Source organism: Gavialis gangeticus, unplaced genomic scaffold, assembly GCF_001723915.1.
Source record: "Gavialis gangeticus isolate Ggan-Ray unplaced genomic scaffold, GavGan_comp1, whole genome shotgun sequence".
NCBI classification, from domain to species: domain Eukaryota; kingdom Metazoa; phylum Chordata; order Crocodylia; family Gavialidae; genus Gavialis; species Gavialis gangeticus.
Genome location: NW_017728993.1, coordinates 8,889,829 through 8,890,431, shown reverse-complemented (window position 1 = coordinate 8,890,431; position 603 = coordinate 8,889,829).

Genomic DNA, 603 nt, shown 5'->3' with positions numbered 1-603 from the left:
TGCCACATAGATGGGGAGGATCACCTCCTTGGACCTGCTTGAGGTCTGTAAAGCATGGCAGGTAAACAGAGACTGACCCCTGACTGGCCTAACTGTAGGAGCTCTTTGTGAAGGAAGCTGAGAAGCAGTACCAGAGCCTGGAGAGGCAGTTGTGAGTAGGCCCAGTGAAGAGAATTCACTGAGAAGGCAACAGCTGGTTGCTTGGGACAGAAAAGAAATCAAGAATGGGAGGGAGGGCTACCGGGTCAAAACCAGGGATCCAGCACGGGACTTGCAGCGCCCCCTGCGTGACTCAAGAGCCTGTATCGGCTGCCCCGCCGCCACCCTTCGGGACTACAGCCCCCAACATGCCCCGCGCGAGGCGGCGGGGGGGAGGAGGGGGTGCGCGGAGCATGATGGGGGCTGTAGCCCACGCGATCCTTCCCGGAAGTGGCCGTGCTGGGATCCCGCGCTGTGCATGCTGGGGGCTGTAGTCCCTGCTATTCCTTCCGGAAGTGGCGGCGTTGGTGGTCCCGCAGTGATGAGTGAGCCGGGCCCCGCCGCCGGCTGCTGACTCGGGTGAGCGGCGGGGCCGGGCTGGGGGAGTCTCCGTGTCTGCGCTCC